This window comes from Mustela erminea, chromosome 21 (genome assembly GCF_009829155.1).
Source record: "Mustela erminea isolate mMusErm1 chromosome 21, mMusErm1.Pri, whole genome shotgun sequence".
In the NCBI taxonomy this organism is placed as follows: domain Eukaryota; kingdom Metazoa; phylum Chordata; class Mammalia; order Carnivora; family Mustelidae; genus Mustela; species Mustela erminea.
This window is the reverse complement of record NC_045634.1, coordinates 74,831-98,646: the sequence shown is the minus strand read 5'-3', so window position 1 is coordinate 98,646 and position 23,816 is coordinate 74,831. Positions and strand designations below refer to the sequence as shown.

At 39.2% G+C, this 23,816-nt stretch overlaps 1 protein-coding gene across 1 annotated transcript in view; it reads right to left on the bottom strand.

The window, feature by feature from the left end:
* LOC116581871 (arylamine N-acetyltransferase 1) overlaps positions 1-20,475 on the bottom strand; it is a 58,279-nt gene extending 37,804 nt beyond the window's left edge. Inside the window, exon 1 of the mRNA XM_032329170.1 lies at positions 20,394-20,475. The gene's annotated coding sequence lies outside the window, so the exon portion shown is untranslated. The remainder of the gene's footprint in view (positions 1-20,393) is intronic.
* Positions 20,476-23,816: the final 3,341 nt, after the last annotated feature.

Below are 23,816 nucleotides of genomic sequence, written 5' to 3'. Positions count from 1 at the left end.
GATTATAGATTCCAGAAAAACATCAAGGCACCTGATAGTCAAATTGTGGAATCATAACTGTAGATATAATTTGCTGAAAGCCGCTAGGACAAAGAGGCTCCTTACTTACAGAAGAAAGCCCATCAGAATAACATCAGACCTGTCCACAGAGACCTGGCAAGCCAGAAAGGGCTGGCAAGATATATTCAGGGCACTAAATGAGAAGAACATAGAGTCAAGAATACTTTATCCAGCAAGGCTGACATTCAAAATGGATGGAGAGATAAAGAGTTTCCAAGACCGGCAAGGCTTAAAAGACTATGCAACCACCAAGCCACTCATTCTTCTCAAGTCCAACAAGCCGACACTGCAGGAAATATTAAGGGGGGTACTATATAAGAGGAAAAATCCTAAGAATAGCATTGAACAGAACTATAGAGACAATCTACAGAAAGAAAGATTTCAAAGGTAATACGATGTCAATAAAAACATATCTATCAATAATCACTCTCAATGTGAATGGCCTAAATGTGCCCATAAAATGACACAGGGTTGCAGATTGGATAAAACGACAGGACCCATCCATATGCTATCTACAAGAGACCCATTTTGAACCTAAAGATACACCCAGACCAAAAGTGAAGGGATGGAGAAGCATCTTTCATGCCAATGGGCCTCAAAAGAAGGCCAGGGAAGCAATTATCATATCAGATAAATTAGATTTTAAACTAAAGACTGTGGCCAGAGATCCAGAAGGACACTACATCATTCTTAAAGGGACTATCCACCAAGATGATCTAACAATTATAAATATCTATGCCCCCAATATGGGAGCAGCCAATTACATAAGAAAACTGTTAATCAAGATAAAGAGTCATATTGATATGAATACATTAATAGTAGGAGAACTTAACACGCCTCTCTCAGAAATAGACAGATCATCGAAGCAGAAAACCAATAAAGAAACAAGAGCATGGAATGACACATTGGACCAGATGGACCTCAAAAATATATAAAGAACATTCCACCCTGAAACAACAGAATATTCATTCTTCTCAAGTGCACATGGAACCTCCTCCAGAATAGACCACATACTGGGTCACAAATCAGGACTCAACCAATACCAAAAGACTGAGATTATTCCCTGCACATTCTCAGATCACAGTGCTTTGAAACGAGCTCAATCACAAGGAAAAGTTCGGAAGGAACTCAAACACCTGGAAGCTAAAGACCACCTTGCTTAAGAATGCTTGGATCAACCAGGAGATCAAAGAAGAACTGAAACAATTCATGGAAACCAATGAGAATAAAGACTTTGATCCAAAACCTATGGGATACAGCAAAGGCGGTCCTAAAGGGAAAATACATAGCCATCCAAGCATCCCTCAAAAAAACTGAAAAATCCAGAATACACCAGCTGTCTCTACACCTTAAAGAACTGGAGAATCAACAACAAATCAAACCAACTCCACAAATAAGAAGGGAAATAATCGAGATTAGAACAGAGATTAATGACGTAGAAACCAGAGATACAGTAGAACGTATTAATGAAACTAGTATCCAAAAGAAAAGAGAAAGCCCAAATTAATAAAATTATGAATGAAAAGGGAGAGATCACAACTAACACCAAGGAAGTAGAAACAATCACCAGAAATTATTATCAACAGTTATATGCCAATAAGCTAAGCAACCTAGATGAAATGGATGCATTCCTGGAAACCTATAAACTCCCAAAACTGAACCAGAAAGAAATTGACAACCTGAATAGACTGATATCTAGTAATGAGATTGAAGCAGTGATCAAAAACCTCTCAAAATACTGGGGCACAGGACCTGACGGATTTCCTGGGGAATTCTACCAAACTTTCAAAGAAGAAATAACACCTATTCTCCTGAAGTTGTTTCAAAAAATTGAAGCAGAAGGAAAACTTCCAGAATCTTTCTATGAAGCCAGTATTACCCTGATCTCCAAACCAGGCAAAGACCCTACCAAATAGGAAAATTTCAGACCACTATCACTGATGAATATGGATGCTAATATTCTCAACAAGATAGTAGCAAACAGGATCCAACATCACATTAAAAAGATTATCCACCATGATGAGGTGGGATTTATCCCTAGGCTACAAGGATGGTTCAACATTTGCAAATCAATCAGTGTGATAGAACAAATCAATAAGAGAAGAGAGAAGAACCACATGGTCTTCTCAATGGATGCAGAAAAAGCATTTAACAAAATCCAGCATCCGTTCCTGATTAAAACACTTCAAAGTATAGGGATAGAGGGAATATTCCTGAACATCATAAAATCTATTGATGAAAGACCCACAGCAAATATCATCCTCAATGGGAAAAAGCTTGCAAACTTCCCGTTGAGATTAGGAACACGACAAGGATGCCCACTCTCACCCTCTTGTTCAACATAGTATTAGAAGTCCTAGCAACAGCAATCAAACAACAAAGAGAAATAAAAGGGATCCAAATTGGCAATGAAGAAGTCAAACTCTCTCTCTTCACAGATGACATGATTCTTTATATGGAAAACCCAAAAGACTCCACCCCCAAAGTACTAGAACTCATACAGCAATTCAGTAATGTGGCAGGACACAAAGTCAATATACAGAAATCAGGGGCTTTCTTATACACTAACAATGAAAATACAGAAAGGGAAAAAATACAGAAAGAAAGAGAATCAATTCCATTTACTATAGCACCAAGAACCATAAGATACCTGGGAATAAACCTAACCAAAGAGGTAAATGAACTGTATTCGAGGAACTACAAAACACTCATGAAAGAAATTGAAGAAGACACAAAAAGATGGAAGACCATACCATGCTCTTGGATCGGAAGAATAAACATTGTTAAAATGTCTATACTGCCTAGAGCAATCTATACTTTTAATGCCATTCCGATCAAAATTCCACCAGTATTCTTCAAAGAGCTGGAGCAAATAATCCAAAAATTTGTATGGAATCAGAAGAGACCCCTAATCACTAAGGAAACGTTGAAAACCAATAATAAAACTGGGGGCATCATGTTACCTGATTTCAAGCTTTACTACAAAGCTGTGATCACCAAGAGAGCCTGGGACTGGCACAAAAACAGACACATAGACCAGTGGAACAGAGTAGAGAGCCCAGATATGGACCCTCAACTCTATGGTCAAATAATCTTCGACAAAACAGGAAAAAATATACAGCGGAAAAAAGACAGTCTCTTCAATAAATGGTACCGGGAAAACTGGACAGTTATATGCAGAAGAATGAAACTCGACCATTCTCTTACCCCATACACAAAGATAAACTCAAAATGGATAAAAGACCTCAATGTGAGACAGGAATCCATCAGAATCCTAGAGGAGAACATAGGTAGTAACCTCGATATCAGCCACAGCAACTTCTTTCAAGATATGTCTTCAAAGGCAAAAAAAACAAAAAAACAAAAAAACAAAAGCGAAAATGAACTTTTGGGACTTCATCAAGATAAAAAGCTTCTGCACAGCAAAGGAAACAGTCAAGAAAACAAAGAGGCAACCCACGGAATAGGAGAAGATATTTGCAAATGACAGTACAGACAAAAGGTTGATATCCAGGATCTATAATGAACTCCTCAAACTCAACACACACGAAACAGGCAAACATATCAAAAAATGGGCAGAAGATATGAACAGACACTTCTCCAATCAAGACATACAAATGGCTATCAGACACATGAAGAATGTTCATCATCATTAGCTATCAGGGAGATTCAATTTAAAACCGCATTGAGATACCACCTCACACCAGTTAGAATGGCCAAAATTAGCAAGACAGGAAACAACATGTGTTGTAGAGGTTGTGGAGAAAGGGGAACCCTCTTACACTGTTGGTGGGAATGTAAGTTGGTGTAGCCACTTTGGAGAACAGTGTGGCGATTCCTCAAGATATTAAAAAAAGAGATTCCCTATGACTCTGCAATTGTAATACTGGGTATTTACCCTGAAGATACAGATGTAGTGAAAAGAAGGGCCATCTTTACCCCAATGTTTATAGCAGCAATGGCTACGGTCGCCAAACTGTGGAAAGAACCAAGATGCCCTTCAATGGACGAATGGATAAGGAAGATGTGGTCCATATACACTATGGAGTATTATGCGTCCATCAGAAATGATGAATACCCAACTTTTGTAGCAACATGGACGGGACTCAAAGAGATTATACTGAGTGAAATAAGTCAAGCAGAGAGAGTCAATTATCACATGGTTTCACTTATTTGTGGAGCATAACAAATAACATGGAGGACAAGGAGAGATGGAAAAGAGAAGGGAGCTGAGGGAAATTGGAAGGGGAGGTGAACCATGAGAGACTATGGACTCTGAAATACAATCTGAGGGTTTTGAAGGGGCAGGGAATGGAAGGTTGGGGGAACCAGGTGGTGGGTATTGGAGAGGGCACGGATTGCATGGAGCACTGAGTGTGGTGCAAAAACAATGAATACTGTTACGCTGAAACAATAAATAAATAAATAAATAAATAAATAAATAAATAAATAAGATACACAATAGAGAAATAAAGGCAAACATGGTACTGGGGAAAGTCAGCAACTAGAAGAGAAGAGACCAAGAGAAGAAAAAAAGAACAAAGTACTATAAAAACAACCAGAAAACAATCGATAAAATGGCAATAAGTACATACTTAACAATAACTATTTTAAATGTAAGTGAAGAAAATGTTCATTCAAAATACTCAGGATGGCTATATGAATAAAAATAACAAGACACATATACATACTTCATAGAAGAGACTCTCTTTGCTATAAAAACGTGAAAACATACTTAAAAGAAGATGGTGGAGGAGTAGGGGACCCCATTTCAATTGTTCCCCTCAATTTAGCTGGATAAATCAAACCATTCTGAACACCCATGAAATCAGCCTGAGTTGTAAGAATATACATCTGGATCTTTACAAGCAGAAAAACACCAGCTGTCATGAGGTAGAAAGGGCAGAGTTGTGAATCTGCAGGGAGATATCTGAAGATAAACAAGGAGGAGTGAGCCTCCATAAGCTGGCTCCTGGAATGTGATGTAACACTGGAAAGCAAAAGCGTCCTGCACTGGGAACCAGGCAAAAATTCACAGAACAGTAGCAGCTGGGAAAAACTTTAGAGCATTGCTCAGACAGGATCCAGGATCTGTGGCTTCTTGTGGTTTTAGAAGCACAAAGGGCAGGGACATACCTGGGTCTGGGATGACCTCTGAGAGAGTTTCTGTGGCTTGTGGGTGCACATTTTGGGAGATAGTGGTTTTCTCCTTTACAGAAAAGGAGACTGTGTCCTGGAGGGTTTATTGAAGGGAACAGACTGAGATTTCTCTTTTCTGGGACAGAGATTTTGTTCCAGCCAGTTTTTGCTCTAACCCTCAAAAGAGGCACAAAAACCCATCAGAGAACAAAAGCTCAAAAAAACTGTTTTCCATGGAGACCATCCCCTCCCCCACAGGGGGCAGGGCAACTCTGCTTGGGCATTGTCACAGTACCACAGTGTGGCAGGACCCTCCCCCAGAAAACAATTTGGAAGAACAAAAGGAAGACAACCCTATGGTCCCCATAAAACTGTAAAATCCCAACACCAGGAGAAAATAGTATATTGAGCTCGCATGGTCTCACAGCTTGTTTATTTTTCAGCTACAACTGTCATTTTCTTTTTATTCTTTGTCTTATGGTTCTTCTCTGTTTTTTCTTTTTACCTTTCTCTCATTTCAACTAGAAGTTTAATATATTAATGTATATTTCATAGTAACTTTTTAACTTATACTTGTAACTTTTTAACTTTTATAACTTTACACCTATATTTTTAATAGGTATATGCTTCAATGTAGTCCTTTTTTTCCTAATCAACATTACCTTTATATATATACAAGTTTTCATTTCCCTGTAACTTTGGGAAATAGTGTCCTCTAACAAACAGAATAAAAGACACCTAAAACAACTGAACCATCCCACATTATCCACACTGAGAAATTATAGCTCCTCTTCCTCTCACTCCCTTTTTTTAAATTTTAATTTTTTCAAATTGTTTTAAATTTTATAAATTATATTCTTTTGTTTCATTTAGCTTTGTTTCTTCAGAGATGGCTTCTGACCACTCCAAATTTTCCTAGGCTGCATCTTGCTTGGGTCATGTTGATATTTTGGATGCTGTACAATTCCTTCAAACATCCCTCAAAAGAATGACTAGGAGGAACTATCAACAAAGAAAAGAACCAGAGACAGTGGCCTCTGCCACAGACTTAATGATATGGATATAAGAAAGATGTCAGAGATAGATTTCAGGGTAGCAATATGACATCAACAGCTAGGCTTAAGAAAACTATTAGTGACAATATAGAATCTCTAAGGGCAGAAGTGAGATCTAATCATGCCAAACTTAAAAATGCTATGAATGAGATACAGTCTAAACTGGATATGCTAACAGCAAGGGTAAATGAGGCAGAAGAATGAATTTACTTAGAAGATAAGCTGATAGAAAAGAAGAAAGCTGAGGATGATAGGGATAAACAGCTATAAGCTCTTGAGATCAGACTTAGAGAGATCAATGATGCAATGAAACACTCCAATGTCAGAATTACTGGGATCTCAAGGGGGTGACGAGAGAGAAAGAGAGAGAGAGAGAGAGAGAGAGAGAGAGAGAGAGAGGACTAGAGGGTATATTTGAGCAAATCATAGTTGAGAACTTTCCGAATCTGGGAAAGGAAACAGCATTCCTGTCTATGAGGCAGAGAGGACTCCTCCCAAGATCAATAAAAATAGACCAACATCCCAGCATATAAAAATAAAACTTGCAAATCTTGGAACCAAGGAAGCTGTCCTGAGAGCAGCTATGGGAAAGAGGTTTCTCACATACACTAGGAGAAACATCAGAGAAACCTCAGACCTGTCCGTAGAGACATGGCAAGCCAGAAAGGGCTGGCAAGACATTTTCAGGGTACTAAACGAGAAGAACATGCAGTCAAGAATACTTTATTCAGCAAGGCTATCTTTCAGAATGGACAGAGAGACAAAGAGCTTCCAGGACTGGCAGAAACTGAAAGAATATATGACCACCAAGCCAACCCTGCAAGAAATATTAAGAGGGATTCTATAAAAGAAGAAAGATCCCAACAGTGATATAAACCAGAAATTTACAGAGATCACCTATGGAAACAGGGACCTTACAGGCAATATGATGGCACTAAGTTCATATCTTTAATAGTTACCGTCAATATAAATGGCCTAAGAGCTCCCATGAAATGGCACAAGGTTGCAGATTGGATAAAAAGACAGGATCCACCCATATGCTGTCTATTAGGGACTCATTTTGAACCTAAAAGTACATCCAAACTGAAAGTGAAGGGATGGTGCACAATTTTTAATGCCAACAGACCTCAAAAGAAAGCTGGGGTAGCAATTCTCATATCAGACAAATTAGATTTTAAACCAAAGACTGCAGTAAGAGAGATCATATTTATAGGGCCTATACCACAAGTAAATCGAACAATTTTAAATATCTGTACCCCCAACATGGGAACAGCCAACTACATAAGCCAGCTGTTAACCAAAATAAAGGATCATATTAATAATAATATATTAAGAGTAGAAGACCTCAACACTCCACTCACAAAAATGGACAGATCATCTAAGCAGATCAATAAAGAAACAAGAGCTTTGATGACACGTTGGACCAGATGGACGTCACAAATATGTACAAAATATTCTACCCTAAAACAACAGAACAATCATTCTTCTCAAGTACATGAAGTACTTTCTCCAGAATAGATCACATAAGGGGTCACAAATCAGGTGTCAACTGATATCAAAAGATTGAGACTATTCCCTGGATGTTATCAGACAAAATTGTTATAAACTGGAACTCAGTCACAAGAATAACAAAATGGAAGGAATTCAAAGATTGGAAATTAAAAACCATCCTTCTAAAGAATGATTGGGTCAACCAGAAAATCAAAGAAGAACTTAATTAATGGAAACCAATGAGAACAAAAACACATCAGTCCAAAACCCAAGGATACTGCAAAGGCAGTCCTAAGGGGGAAATATTTAGCCATCCAAGCCTCTCTAGAGGCTAGAACTAGAAAAATCCGAAATGCACAACCTAACCTTATACTTAAAGGACCTAGAGGAAGAACAGCAGGGGCGCCTGGGTGGCTCAGTGGGTTAAGGCCTCTGCCTTCTGCTCGGGTCAGGATCTCAGGTCCTGGGATCAAGCCTCACGTCAGGCTCTGTGCTCAGCGGGGAGCCTGCTTCCTCCTCTCTCTCTCTGCCTTCCTTTCTGCCCACTTGTGATCTCTGTTTGTCAAATAAATAAATAAAATCTTAAAAAAAATTTTTTAAAAAAGGACCTAGAGGAAGAACAGCAAATAAAGCCTTAACGAAGCAGGAGAGGAGAAATAACAAAGATTAGAGCAGAAAAATAGTAGAACAGCTCAAAGAAACTAGAAGCTGGTTCTTTGAAAGAATTTATAAGATAATAAACCTCTGGCCAGACTTACCCAAAAGAAAAGAAAACTAAACCCCAAATTAATAAAATCATGAAAGAAAGGGTTGAGATCTCAACTAACACCAAGAACATAGAAACAATTCTTAGAAATTATTGCCAGCAACTATATGTCAACAAATTAAGCAGCCTGGAAGAAATGGATACCTTCTTGGAAACTATGAAGATTGAAACAGGAAGAAACACACAATCTATATAGAACAATAACCAGTAATGAAATTGAAGCAGTAATTAAAAGCCTTCAAAAAACGAGTCTGGGGCCAGATGGCTTCCCAGTAGAATTCTACCTAACATTTAAAGAAGAAATAATACCTATTCTACTGAAGCTGCTTCAAAAAATAGAAACAGAAGGAAAACTTCCAGTATCTATGAGGCCAGCATTACCCTGATCTCAAAACAAAGACCCATCAAAAAGGAGAATTGCAGAAAAATAACCCTGATGAAAACAGGTGCCAAAATACTCACCAAGACCCTAGCCAATAGAATCCAATAGTACATTAAAAGGGTTATCCAACATGACTAGGTGGGATTTATTCTTGGCAAGCAAGCATGGTTCAACATTCACAAATCAATCAACGTGAAAGATCACATTAATAAAAGACAAGAACCATATGATCCTCTCAATTGATCCAGAAAAAACATTTGACAAAATACCACATCCCTTCCTGAGTAAACATCTTCAGAGTATAGAGATAGAGGGAACATTATTTAATATCATAAAAGCTATCTATGAAAAGCCCACAGTGAATATCATTCTCAATGCAGAAAAGCTGAAAGCTTTTTCCTTAAGGTCAAGACCATGACAGGGAGGCCCACTCTCAGCACTATTGTTCAACATAGTATTGGAAGTCCTAGAAACAGATATCAGACAACAAAAGGAAAAATAAAATGTATTCAAATTGGCAAAGAAGAAATCAAACTCTCTCTCTTCAGATGAAATGATACTTTATGTGGAAAACTCAAAGGACTCCACCCCCAAACTACTAGAACTCAGCAATTCAGTAATGTGACAGGATACAGAACCAATGCACAGAAATCAATTGCTTTTTTTATATAGCAAGAATTAAGCTGTAGAAAGAGAAATTAAGGAATCAATTACATCTACAACAGCACCGAAACCATAAGATTCCCTAGGAATAAACCTAACAAAACAGCTAAAGGATCTAGAAACTACAAAACCCTTATGAAAGATATTGAGGAAGACACAAAAAGATGGAAAAACATTCCATGCTCATGGATCAGAAGAATAAACATTGTTAAAATGTCGATGCTCTCCAGGACAATTTACACTTTCAATGCCATTCCTATTAAAATACCACTGATATTTTTCAATGAGCTGAAACAATCCTAAAATGTGTATGGAACCAGAAAGAACCCTAATTGCCAGGGGAATGTTGAAAAAGAAAAACAAAGCTGGGGGAATCATGTTGCTTGATTTCAAGCTTTATTACAAAGCTATGATCACCAAGACAGCATGGTACTGGCATGAAAACAGACACATAGACCAATGGAACAGAGTAGAGAACCTAGAAATGGATCCTCAACTGTCTGGTCAACTAACTGTCAACAAAGCAGAAAAGAACATCCAATGGAAAAAACAATCTCTTCCATAAATGGTGATAGGAAAATTGGGTGGCCACATGCAGAAGAATGGAACTAGACTACTCTCTTATACCATACACAAAGATAAACTCAAAATGGATTAAAGACCTCAAAGTGAGACAGGACTCCATCATAATCCTAGAGGAGAACATAGACAGTAACCTCTTCAATATCAGCCACAGCAACTTCTTTCAAGACAAGGGAAGCAAAAGCAAAAATGAACTTTTGGGATTTCAACAAGCGAAAAAGCTTCTGCACAGCAAAGGAAGCAGTGAACAAAACTAAGAGGCAACCCACGGAATGGGAGAAGACATTTGCAAATAACATTACAGTTAAGGGTTGGTATCCAAGATCTATAAAGAACTTTTCATATTCAACACCCCAAAAAACAAATAATCCAGTTAATAAATGGGCAGAAGATGTGAACAGATACAATCATCATTAGCCATCAGGGAAATACAAATCAAAACCACAATGAAATATCACCTTATGCCAGGTAGAATGGCTAAAATCAATAATGCAGGAATCAACAAATGTTGGCCAGGATGAGGAGAAAGGGACACCCTCCTTACGTTGTAGGTGGGAATCCAAGCTGATACAGCCACTGTGGAAAACAGTATGGAGATTTCTCAAAAAAATTAAAAATAGAGTTCCCTATGACCTAGCAATTGCACTACTGGGTATTTATCCCCGATACAGATGTAGTAAAAAGAAGGGGCAGAGGCGCCCCAATATGCATTATTCCACCATAGCCAAACTGTGGAAGGAGCCGAGATGCCCTTCAACAGATGGATGGATAAAGAAGATGTGTTACATATATACAGTGGAATATTTCTCAGTCACCAGAAAAGATAAGTACACAACATTTCCATCGACATGGATGTAACTGGAGGGGATTCTGCCAAGTGAAATAAGTCAATCAGAGAAAGACAATTATCATATGGTTTCATTTGACCATAGGGGAAGGGAGGGAAAACAGAAGGTGGCTGGGTCAATCAGAGAGGGAAACAAACTGTGAGAGACTATGGACTCCAGGAAACAAACTGAGGGTTTCAGAGGAGAAGGGCATGGGAGGATTGGGTAACCAGGTTATGGGTATTAAGGAGGGCATGTGTTGTGATGAGCACTGGGTGTTATATGGAACTAATAAACCAGTGAACACTACATCAAAAACTAATGATGCTAACGTTGGCTAACTGAATATGATTAAAAAAAAAAAGAATAAATTCTTAGAAAAAACACACAAAATTATGGGGCACCTTGGTGGGCACAGTCAGTTAAGCACCCAAATCTTGGTTTCAGTTCATGTCACGTTCTCAAGGCAGTGAGATCTAGCCCCACATTAGGCTCTGGCTCCCCATAGAATCAGCTTAAGACTCTCCCCACACCTTGCCCCTCCCCCCTGCTTTCTTTTCCTCTCTCTAAAATGAATAAATAAATCTTTAAAAAGAACAAAAAAGTCTAAAAGTAATGGGACATAAAAAGATATTACATGTAAAGGGAAATAAAAAGGAAATTGGGCTACCAATAATTGTATCAGAAAAATTAGATCTTAAAACGAGTGTAATGAGACCAAAAAAGTGCATTACATAATGATAAAGGGATCGATACAACAAGAGGCTATAAAATGAGTATCTACACACTGGACTTAGAAGCACCTAACTACATAAAACAATACTGACAGACATAAAGTGAGGAACTGACAGTCATGCAATAATAACAGGAGATTTTAAACATTTCACTAACATCAATGAATCAACCATCTAGAGAGAAAATCAATAAGGAAACTTCGGCCTTAAATGACATATTAGCTGGAGCACTTAGATACAGATAGAATATTCCATCAAAAACAGCAGAATACATATTTTTCAAGTGCACAAAGAACATTCACAAGGACAGATTGCATTTTAGGCTGCAAATAACTCTCAGTAAGTTTAAGAAGACTGAAGTCATATCAACTATCTTTCCTGACCACAAGAGTTTGAAACTTGAAATCAATTACAAGAAGAAACCTTGAAAAAAAAATTGCAAACGTGAGGTTAAACAATATGGGTCCACAAAAAAAAAAAAAAAAGAAAGAAAGAAAGAAAGAAAGAAAGAAAGAAAGAAGAAATCATATTAAAACTCAAGACAAATGAAAATGGAAACAAAATATTGCAAAACCTCTGAGATGCAACAAAAACAGTTCTATTAGGGAAGTTTACTGCAATATAGGCCTATCCTGAGATTTAAAAAAAAAAAAAAACCTCAAATAAACAATCAACCTTACATCTGAAGGAACTAGAAAAAGGACAAAGTCCAAAGTTAGTATAAGGAAGGAAATAAAAATTAGCAAGAAAATAAATAAAATAGAGACTAAAAAATTTCTTTAAAAATCAGTGAAAGTAGGAGTTGTTTTACTGAAAAGATAAACAAAATTACAAACATTTAGCCAGATTTAATAAAAAAAAAAAAGAGGGAGAGAGAGAGAGAGAGAGAGAGAGAGAGAGCCCAAATAAGTAAAATCAGAAATGGGAGAGAAGTTACAACGGATAAATAAACAAAGGGTAATAAGAGACTACTTTGAGCAATTGCCTGCCAACCAGTGGGACAAGCTAGAAGAAATGGATGAATTCCTAGAAACACACTCTCTTCCAGGACTGAGTCAGCTGAAATGGAAAATCTGAGTAGACATATTACTATCAATAAAATTGAATAATAAAAAAAAAACTCCAAATAAACAGTTCAGGACCAGATGGCTTCAAAGATAAATGCTACCAAATATTTAAAGAAGAGGGTTTCAGCGGGAGGGGGTAGATGGGATAACAGGGTGATGGGTATTAAAAAAGGCATGTGATAGAGTGAGCACTGAGTGTTATGCAGAACTGATGAAGCACTGAACATTACATCAAAAACTAATGATGTGTTATATGTTGGCTAATTGAACTTAATAAAAAAAATTAATGTCAAAAAAGAAATTTGTTTTGATGTAGGATTGAAGGTGAGACCCTAAATTTCCTATGAGTAAAAACATTCACAAAATATTTCTCTTGAAAACAATTTTATTGGGCTCCTGGGTGGCTCAGTGGGTTAAGCCGCTGCCTTCGGCTCAGGTCATGATCTCAGGGTCCTGGGATCGAGTCCCGCATCGGGTTCTCTGCTCCGCGGGGAGCCTGCTTCCTCCTCTCTCTCTCTTTGCCTGCCTCTCTGCCTACTTGTGATCTCTCTGTGTCAAATGAATAAATAAAATCTTTAAAAAAAAAAGAAAACAATTTTATTAATCTTTAATTGGTTTTATCTAAGAAAGCTTAATTTTTACTGATTTTCTTTCTTTTTACGAAATACAATGAGATCTTCTAATCCTAAATTATGATTAATTTTTTTGTCTGTTTTATTTTAGTCAAGGGAAATTTATAATATCTTTTTTTATTGATTCTGTTCCCCACAATAATAGACAATGCTTACAAAAATATATATAAGAAAATAAAGAGGGGCGCCTGGGTGGCTCAGTGGGTTAAGCCACTGCCTTCGGCTCAGGTCATGATCTCAAGGTCCTGGGATCGAGTCCCGCATCGGGCTCTCTGCTCGGCAGGGGGCCTGCTTCCCTTCCTCTCTCTCTGCCTGCCTCTCTGCCTGCTTGTGATCTCTCTCTGTCAAATAAATAAATAAATCTTTAAAAAAAAAAAAAGAAAAGAAAGAAAGGTTAATACCTATCCTGGTGGAAATATTCCAAAAGAATGAAGAGGAATGCTTCCAAAATCATTAAAGGACACCAATATTACCCTGATCCCAAGACCAGGGAAAGACACCACAAAAAACAGAAAACTATAGGCCAGTATTCCTGATGAATGAAAATGCAAAAATCCTCAAAAACTATCAGCAAAACAAACTCAATTATACATTCAAAGGATCATAACCATGATCGACTGGGATTTATTCCAGAGATGAAAGGATTGTTCAACATTCACAAATGAGTCATAGTAATGCACCATATTAACAAAAAGGATAAAAACCACATTTTCATCTTAATAGATACAGAAAAAAGCATTTGATAAAATTCAACTGTCATTTATGACAAAAACTCTCAACAACCTGAGTATAGAAGGAACATATCTCAACATAATATAGAACATGTATGACCAAGCAACAGCTAACATCATACTCCATGGGGAAAAGATGAAAGCTTTTCCTCTAAGATCAGGAGTAAGACAAGGATGCCCACAGTTGCCACTTTATTTATTTTTTTTAGCATTTTTTTTTAATTTATTTTTTATTTTCAGCATAACAGTACTCATTATTTTTGCACTACACCCAGTGCTCCATGGAATCCATGCCCTCTATAATACCCACCACGTGGTACCCCAACCTCCCACCCCCGCCCCTTCAAAACCCTCCGATTGTTTTTCAGAGTCCATAGTCTCTCATGGTTCACCTCCCCTTCCAATTTCCCCAACTCCTTTCTCCTCTCTATCTCCCCATGTCCTCCGTGCTATTTGTTATGCTCCACAAATAAGTGAAACCATATGATAATTGACTCTGCTTGACTTATTTCACTCAGCATAATCTCTTCCAGTCCCATCCATGTTGCTACAAAAGTTATGTATTCATCCTATCTGATGGAGGCACAATACTCCGTAGTGTATATGGACCACATCTTTCTTATCCATTTGTCCACTGAAGGGCATCTTGGTTCTTTCCACAGTTTGGCGACCGTGGCCATAAGTCGCCATCTGGGGTACAGATGGCCCTTCTTTTCACTACATCTGTATCTTCAGGGTAAATACCCAGTAGTGCAATTGCAGGGTCACAGGGAAGTTCTATTTTTAATTTCTTGAGGAATCTCCACACTGTTCTCCAAAGAGGCTGCACCAACTTGCATTCCCACCAACAGTGTAAGAGGGTTCCCCTTTCTCCACATCCCCTCCAACAAATGTTGTTTCCTGTCTTGCTAATTTTGGCCATTCTGACTGGTGTAAGGTGATATCTCAATGTGGTTTTAATTTGAATCTCCCTGATGGCTAGTGATGATGAACATTTCTTCATATGCCTGATCGCCATTTGTTTGTCTTCATTGGAGGAGTGTCTGTCCATATCTTCTGCCCATTTTTTGATATGATTGTCAGTTTTGTGTGTGTTGAGTTTGAGGAGTTCATTATAGATCCTGGATATCAACCTTTTGTCTGTACTGTCATTTGCAAATATCTTCTCCAATTCTGTGGGTTGCCTTTTTGTTTTCTTGACTGTTTCCTTTGCTGTGCAGAAGCTTTTGATTTTGATGAAGTCCCAAAAGTTCATTTTCACTTTTGTTTCCTTTGCCTTTGGAGATATATCTTGAAAGAAGTTGCTGTGGCTGATATCGAAGAGATTACTGCCTATGTTCTCTAGGATTCTGATGGATTCCTGTCTCACATTGAGGTCTTTTATCCATTTTGAGTTTATCTTTGTGTACGGTGTAAGAAAATTGTTGAGTTTCATTCTTCTACATATAGCTGCCCAGTTTTCCCAGCACCATTTATTGAAGAGACTGTCTTTTTTCCGCTGTATATTTTTTCCTGTTTTGTCGAAGATTATTTGACCATAGAGTTGAGGGTCCATATCTGGGCTCTCTACTCTGTTCCACTGGTCTATGTGTCTGTTTTTATGCCAGTACCATGCTGTCTTGGTGATCACAGCTTTGTAGTAAAGCTTGAAATCAGGTAACGTGATGCCCCCAGTTTTATTATTGGTTTTCAACATTTCCTTAGTGATTTGGGGTCTCTTCTGATTCTATACAAATTTTAGGATTATTTGCTCCAGCTCTTTGAAGAATACTGGTGGAATTTTGATCGGAATGGCATTAAAAGTATAGATTGCTCTAGGCAGTATAGACATTTTAACAATGTTTATTCTTCCGATCCAAGAGCATGGTATGGTCTTCCATCTTTTTGTGTCTTCTTCAATTTCTTTCATGAGTGTTCTGTAGTTCCTCGAATACAGTTCATTTACCTCTTTGGTTAGGTTTATTCCCAGGTATCTTATGGTTCTTGGTGCTATAGTAAATGGAATCGATTCTCTAATTTCCCTTTCTGTATTTTCATTGTTAGTGTATAAGAAAGCCACTGATTTCTGTACATTGACTTTGTATCCTGCCACATTGCTGAACTGTTCTATGAGTTCTAGTACTTTGGGGTGGAGTCTTTTGGGTTTTCCATATAAAGAATCATGTCATTTGCGAAGAGAGAGAGTTTGACTTCTTCATTACCAATTTGGATACATTTTATTTCTCTTTGTTGTCTGATTGCTGTTGCTAGGACTTCTAATACTATATTGAACAAGAGTGGTGAGAGTGGGCATCCTTGTCGTGTTCCTGATCTCAACGGGAAGGTTGCAAACTTTTTCCCATTGAGGATGATATTTGCTGTGGGTCTTTCATAGAAAGTATAGGGATGGAGGGAACATTCCTGAACTTCATAAAATCTATCTATGAAAGACCCACAGTTGCCACTTTAATTCAACATAGCATTGTAAGTTCTAGCAATAGTGTCAGAGAAGAAAAATAAATGAAAAAAAGAATCTAAGTGGAAATAACGAATAAAATGTTACTATTTGCAGAAAACATGATATTTATACACAAAACTCTACAGACTCCACCAAATAAACCCCTATTAGAATTAATAAATGAATTAAGTAGGGTTGTAATATACAAAATTAATATACATAAATCTATGGAAATTCAGTCAGCTCTTGGACATCAGTAACTGATACGGGTTAGTGTACAAAATATGTAAAGAACTCACAAGCTCATTATCAAAAACAAATAAAAAAATATCCAGTTAAAAAGTAGACATAGGACCTAAATAGACATGTTTCCAAAGAAGACATAAAGATGCCCAACAGACACATGAAAAACACACAACATCACTAGTATCAGGGAAGTGTAGATCAAAACAGCAATGAGATATTACCTCACACCTGTTAGAATGGCTAAAATAAAAAATAAAAGAAATAATGAGAGTTACCAAGGATGTGGAGAAAAAGAACCCTCTTGCACTGTTGGTCAGAAAGTAAGCTAGAATAGCCACTGTGGAAAACAATGAGGATTTGAGGTGTCTCAAAAAATTCAAAATAGAATTATGATGGGATCCAGTAATTCCACTACTCAGTATTTACCCAAAGAAAACAAAAACGCTACTTGAAACAATCAGCGTTTTGAATGGGCGGGGGATGGGAGGTTGGGGTACCAGGTGGTGGGTATTATAGAGGGCACGGATTGCATGGAGCACTGGGTGTGGTGCAAAAATAATGAATACTGTTATGCTGAAAAAATAAAAAGCATATTGTCATATGCAAAGAAAAAAAAAGAAAAGATACATACATGTTTATGTTTACTGCAGAATTATTTATAATAGCCACATGCAAAAGAATGATACTGGACCACTTTCTTATAATATACATAAAAATCATCTTAAAATGGACTTAAATGTGGGACCCCAAACCATAAAACTACTATAAGAAACCATTCACAGTCAGTTCTTAGCCATTGGTTTGCACAATATTTTTTTTTATCTGTTTCTTCAGGCATTGGCAACAAAAGCAAAAATAAACAAATGAGACTACATCAGCCAAAAAAAATTTTTTTCTTAGATTTTATTTATTTGTCAGAGAGACAGGGAGTACACACAAACAGGCAGAGTCCCAGGCAGAGGCAGCAAGAGAAGCAGGCTCTCTGCTGAGCAAGGAGCCCAATGGGAGACTCAATCTCAGCACCCTGGAATCATGACCTGAGCTGAAAGCAGCAGCTTAACCAACTGAGCCACCCAGGCATCCCAGCCAAAAATTTTTAACAGCAAAGAATGCTATCAACAAAATTAAGTCAACCTACTGAATAAGAGAAGATATTTGCAAATGATATAGCTACTAAGGGGTTAATATATATAATACATAAAGAACTCACAAGCTCACCATCAAATACAAATGAACAAACAGCCCAATTAAAAAATAGGCAGAGGCTCTGAATAGATATGTTTACAAAGACACACAGATGGTCAACAGACACATGAAAAGATGCTTAACATCACTATTCATCAGGGAAATACAAATCAAAACCACAATGAGATATCACCTCACACCTGTCAGAATAGCTAGTATCAAAAAAAGGGGGGGGCAAGAAATAGCAAGTGTTGGGGCACATGGCTGTCTCAGTCAGTAGAACATGTGACTCTTGATCTTGTTGGGGTCATGTGTTCAAGCTGCACATTGGGCATAGAGCTTACTTTAAAAAAAAGAAAGCAAGCATAGATTAAGATGTGAAGCATAGAGACCCTTGTGCAGTTTTGATACAATATAGTAGTTCTTCAAAAAAATTAATAATAGAATTGCAATGCAATCCAGCAATTCCATTTCTGGGTATTTATGTGAAGAAAATGAAAACATTAATTCAAAATTTATTGAAGTTAATTGCAGTTATTTATAACAGCCAAAATATAGAAGCAATCTAACTTTCCATTAATAGATGAATGGATCAAATAAATTTAAATTTATACAGTGGAATATTACAATGTACAGGACAGGGAATATAGATAATATATGTAACAATTTTGTATGGTGACATATAGCAGCTGGGTTTATCTTGGTGATCATTTCACAATGTACATATAAATTTTGAATCACTGTGTTGTACACCTGAAACTAATATAAAATTGTATGTCAATTTACTCAGTAAAAGAGAAAATTTAAAAAATTAAATAAAAAGCCTCCAGGTAAATTCAAAGTACAATCAAATTTGAAAATTATTGTGCAGAGACAGAATTCTCACTCTTTCCCATATGAGCTACATAATCTCAGACAACAACTCTTGCCACACTGTTCCTCAGATTATTCCTGTATGTATTTGTGCTCAAGTACATTTTTCAGTATCTGCTTTCAATTCTTTTGAATATGTACCCAGGAATAGAATTGCTGAGTTGAATACTAGAATTTTAGGGAGTGCTCTTGAGTGATTTTTCTTTCTATATGCTTTTCTTTTCTTTTCCCATCCTATCCATTCTGCTTTGGCTCTGAAGACCACCACAAGAACACTACAGCCCAGCCCACTCCCATGGGCAAGTGGCCAGCACAGCAATGTGCCAGATGGAAAACAAGAAGTTGCCAGGCAAGCCATTCCCACAGACCATCGTTGATCTGTCACTGGAAATCCTCATACAGGAAAAACAATTGGTACAGTCAAATACAGTTGGAATGAGCTGCAGGAAGTAGGAAGTTCTGAGAGGTTTTTTTTTTTTTGTTGTGGTGGTGGTTTGTTTGTTTGTTTTGCCCTCCTCAGGAGGAGAAATTCAGACTTGAAGGTAAAATCTGCCTATTTTTAAAGTTGGATCTGAACTTTTTAAACTTACAAAGGGCAAACAAAATAAGTCTCTGTATAGAATACAGCCTATAGTTGACGGTTAATTTCTTTTGGAGTGTGAGAGGGCCAGCTATTTTGTGATTGAGAAACTAAAACGAGGGCCTTGTGAAGGGAAAGAGAAGTTTATTTAAAAAGAGCCAACAGATATGTTGTGGAAATCATGCCAAAGTCTGGAAGCAATGTCCAGAGTAGATAGCTCAATGGGCCCCTTCCTCCTGGGGCTGTCTGCTTCATCAGGTTCCTCTCTCTGAAGGAATTCTGTACCTCTGTGCTCAGTGCCAACAGTGAAGGTTATTCCTGTCATTATGGCTCCTGAGAACCTCCCCTCTAATCTTTCCAACAAGATGGACCTTTCTTCAGGAATCCCCTTAAACATTGCAGACAATGCAACCTATTAGATTATTAGATTATTAGAGAATTTGTGACCAGCTAATGCAGGAGGAGCAGGAAATATGAATTTGCTGCTTAATAGGGCTGAGCTCTTTGGGACAGAGCAAGTTGCAAACAGAGGAGGTGGACATCACTCTTTCAATTATCCAAGAGAGAAATCCCTGAGCAGTCACTATACATATTAGCTTTTATACACTTCTTTAATCCACACAACAATCCTAAGTAAACTCTCGTTATCTCCATTTTACTGATGTACCAACTGACTTTTAGAGATGCAGAGTGACCTGCCCACGTCCTCACAGCTAGTTTGTGGCTGTGACTATAACCCCTATAACCAAGACAGTTTAAATCAAGTGTCTGTTATTTTATAGGCTGTATAGTCGGTATAGCATAAGGATTCAAAGTATGTGTTAACCAAACTTTCTGAACCACCATAGGACCTGAAATTCAGGAGAATATCATGTCTAGTCCTCTAGACTCACATTTAAGACAGGATTAAACCCCAATTTCAAAACATAAACAAGTCACTTACCGATCTCCACTAGGACTAATAACAAGGAACCAGGCTGACTGCAGTCTTACCACATCCAGCACCAGTACAGGAAGTAGTCAGGAAAGCCCTTCCTGGTTTTCTAAAATGTTCCGCCCCCAGAATTGAGTTAAATTCCCCTAGAGATCTCTGGGAAATGTAGTTTGGGGCCTTACATTGTGTTTGTGTGCCGCTTATTCAAATCCATTTATTGGAAAAGAGTGGGGAGCTGTACTATCTGATGAACTTTAGCCACAGTCTGTAAGGTTGTACTTGACAGAGTTTCTGCTCTTATGGAGCCCAAAACCAGATGTCCTATGTGTAATGTGGGAGGTGAGAGTTTTGATGGGGTCCAGAAAAAACAGATCTATTAACCGAGAGGAGGCAGAAGATGAAAATTTTAAACCACTCTCCTCAGTTTATGACACCTTTTTTCATCAAGTTCTGTGAGGCCCCTCAGTTTCTATATTTCTTTATCCCCCATCTTTCAGTCTCGTTACTCACTGTGAAGGAGCAGAAGGCTGGCTGAGGACAAAGCAAAAGCTGGCGCCTTGCACCCCCCCCCCTTCACCCGCTCCCCTCCATATGTGTAGCATTCCTCAGGCACCCCTGACTGCCATAAAACGATAAATAGTTAACTTGCAGAGATCACAGTCCTGCAAGGTAGGAGTCTCCCTTGGTTTGCAAATGTCCTTGAGATTTACAACAAAGAAGTTACCTTATCAATAGCCCTAATGTCACCCTCCCCTCCATGAAAAACCGAAGGAGGCGGAGGTAGAAGGAAAAGTAAATAAAGTTAAATTTCTTCTAAACCTAAATCTCATTAACAAGGATGCTTGATAGCAGGAATGTAACATCCCACCAGGAGACTCCCAATTGTCTTTACTTGATAGTAACCAGGCCTTCAATATCCTGATAGTGCTTTTTTCGCATGCGTGGGCTAACCGGCCAGTTCTGCTTCTGTAAGATTGCTTTGTCTGCTTTCGCGCGGGGTCCCCTGACCCAATCCACTGACGCCAAGTATGCCTGTTCAAACTATCAATCAATCAGCTCAGCCCCACCCGAAACTTCTTTGTATCTGTCTATAGAAATCCTGCACCGACCCAGCTCCGGACCTGTCGGCGTTATCGGCAACGGCGACAGAGGTCCAGGTTCGAACCTGCAATAAACGACCCTTGCTGATTGGCTTTGACTCACGTCTCTGGTGGTCTTTTAAGGTGGGGGTAATACTCTATTGGCATTTCAACTGCAGCTCAAGGCACTGTATAGTGTTTCTGAAATGTGTCCACATATGTGTATGAATGTGATATATGTAATGTGGTTTCTTTTCTGCTTGTGTTTTAAATTTACATTAATGGGAAAGGAGGGGCAAGATGATGGAGAAGAAGGAGACCCTGTTTCAACCAGTCCCCTGTATTGGGTCAGCGGGCTCCAGGAGTGCAGGAGGAACAATAGAAATGACCGCTGGGGGCTGCTGTCTTCCAGCCTCCTCCGCCCCCCTTTTCTTAACCCTTGACTCTCCCACAAAAAGGCCTAGGTCAGATCTCTATAGGTAACCTGGTACCTATGCAGGAAACAGAAGTATCAGGACCCCCCCACCTCATACCCTCTGATCACCAAACACACTACCATATATGGATGTGAGCACATGCCCTACCTTGGCCCAAAAAAAGACCCCTGCCAACTCCCTCCCAGTGCTACTTCCCTGAGTCTGCTTTCCAGAGTTGGGGAATCTCACCCAAGGGTGCCCACCCCCCTGGTGAGACTTTCCTGGCTCCCCTTCTTCTGAGCCCTGAAATTTCACCAGAGAGTGCCTTTAATAAATCTTGCCTTGTGCCTGCCTCATCTGGTGTTTTGTTTACCTCACCTGCAAAACTTTACACTCTGAATTGAGCTAAATATCTATCAGAACACTCTGAGTGATGAAGTTCTAGAACCTAGGTGAGGTTCGGTGGGCTGAGGTCCGGAGCTGATGACCAAGAAAGAATTCTTGAGACATCTTTGGTGCAAAATGGTGGTTTATTAAAGCACGGGGACAGGACCCATGGGCAGGAAGAGCTGCGGCTGCCCCGGGTTGTGAGGGATGGCAGGTTAGGTACCCTGCGGTTGGGGGAAGGTGAGGGGAAGGGAGGTTTCAGTGGAGTTTTCATATGCTAAAGAGGGCCTATAAGGTACCAGGATGTCCCAGGCCTGCCAGAGGCCTTGCCCTTGCGGCTGGATCAATGTTGTCTTTAGACCAGCCATTAACATTAAGATAGTTGGGAGACTTTTTGGTGGGGTGTCACAATTCTGCTATCAATCGTCTTTGTTAGTGAGATTTAGGACGTTTGTAAGCCTAGGGAGTCTCCTGTCTAGCAGGATTGTGAGCCCTGCAAGTTAACTATTTGCTTATTGTTCGTGGCAGTCAGGGCTGCCTGAGGGATGCTACACAAATGACAGAGGGGAAGCAGATGGGGGGGGTACAAGGTGCCAGCTTTTGCTTTGTCTTCAGCCAGCCTCGTGCTCCCTCATCATGAGCACCCATGAAATAAGTCTGAGATATTAGATTATACACTTCTGAATCTCTGGGGGGGCAGGAGATCATCAGTGAAGAGGTAAAGGGAAGTGGGAGCACTCAGACCCATATCAGAGGATAAAGAGAAGGCAGAGGGAGCCACCAGAAGCAACCCATTGGAAAGTAGTACCCCAATATGAAAGTGTCCTGGGCTTGGGGACCAGCATTAACTTGGAGTCTGGTTAAAAGTTCTCAAAAAGAGGAGCACCTGGGTGGCTCAGTGGGTTAAAGCCTCTGCCTTCTGCTCAGATCATGATCCCAGGGTTCTGGGATCAAGCCCCGCACTGGGCTCTCTGCTCCATGGGGAGCCTGCTTCCTCCTCTCTCTCTGCCTGCCTCTCTGCCTACTTGTGATCTCTGTCAAATAAATAAATAAAATCTTAAAAAAAAAAGATTTTAAAAAGTTCTCAAAAAGAATATAGGATCTTAAGGGGAAGTTGTGGAATTGGGTGGCCACAAGCACGGACCTAAGCCCACGGTCCCATGGTGGTCACACTCAGCACCCATCCATGCATGAGAGAGCCTGGTGGGGGCTCCTGGCAGTGGTCCCTGAGATCATGGATTTCTGTTGTTTGCACCACCACTGGGGCCACACACCCCTGTCTGCACCTGAGAGTGCCCAGTGCAGGCTCTTGCCCAAGGTGCCTATACTTGCAGCCTTCCACAACCTGTGCCACTGCCAGGACTGAACGAATGCACCTGGCATGGGTGTGGTCTCCAGAAAGCAGTCCCGGCAATGGCAGCCACCAGGATTGTCTTGCCCCAATGAATGTCACTCAGGGTTTTAGTGGCACAGGGTTACAGAGAAAAGTGGGGTCCATGGGTGACCATTGAGACTGTGACTGGGAATGCACACCACCTGAGGGAGGTTGC